Below are 1,052 nucleotides of genomic sequence, written 5' to 3'. Positions count from 1 at the left end.
ATTTAAAAGATTTCCAAAGACTTGAAAAGTCTTGAAAAATTCCAAAGAATCTTTAAAATAATTACAAAGTTTAAATGGACTTTAAAAAAGTTCAAAAGATTTGACACATTTTACGGTATTCAAAATTATGCAAAGAAATTTTTAATATATTTTAATTTTTTTTTAGTATTTCAAGAAACCTTTTTTATATTTCAATAATTTGAAGAAATTTTGAAGGGTTTTAAAGACCTTAAATTATTTTTCAAAAATTTTATGAATTTTTCCGACCTTTAAACAGTTTGAAGGGACTTCCGAGGATTTCAAAAGATTTGGAAAAATTTGGTGATTCTTTAGAAATTGCAAGGAATTTTCAAACGCTTAAAAAAGTTCAAGAGATGTCAACAGATTTTAACAGAATAAAAATATTTTAGGGCATTCAAAAATTAGCCACGGGATTTCTAGTTGATTTCAATAATATGAAAAGATTTCAAATTTTTTTTAATCCAAGGAATTTTCATGAGCTTGCAAAATCTGCAAAGAATTTCAAAGTACTTTAAATATTCCAGGGTATTTTAAAGGATATAGCAAAACTTGGCATATTTTCAATAATTTGAAGGGATCTCTAAGTGTATTTTTGAAACATTTAAGAATATTTCCAGATCTTTGATAAGTTTCAAAGCATTTCAAAAGATCCCAAAAGATTTTAAAGGAGTTCACCTGTTTTATGGTATTTTCAAAGATTCTGAGAAATGTTGTCAGATTTCGGAGGATTTCAATAATTTTAAAGTATTTTAAAAGCCCTCAAGGTATTTTAATACATTTTCGTGGACTTTAGGAAATATCACCAGATTTCATACAAATTTTAAAGAAATGTTGAAATTCACGCTTTTTCTTGTCCGAGTCCTAGTGGGCACAAAATTTGGCGAACTCTTTACGACATTGTTACGACATCCTATGTCTTTCTCGTCACCATATCGTAAATACATCGTAAAGACACCTTAACGACATGAACATAGAATACCGTAAAGTTGTCGCAAAGAAGACGTAACAATGTCGTGAAGATGTCGTAACAA

The sequence above is a fragment of the Belonocnema kinseyi genome, chromosome 2 (genome assembly GCF_010883055.1).
Source record: "Belonocnema kinseyi isolate 2016_QV_RU_SX_M_011 chromosome 2, B_treatae_v1, whole genome shotgun sequence".
Classification (NCBI taxonomy): Eukaryota; Metazoa; Arthropoda; class Insecta; order Hymenoptera; family Cynipidae; genus Belonocnema; species Belonocnema kinseyi.
Note: the sequence above shows the minus strand (reverse complement) of the source record.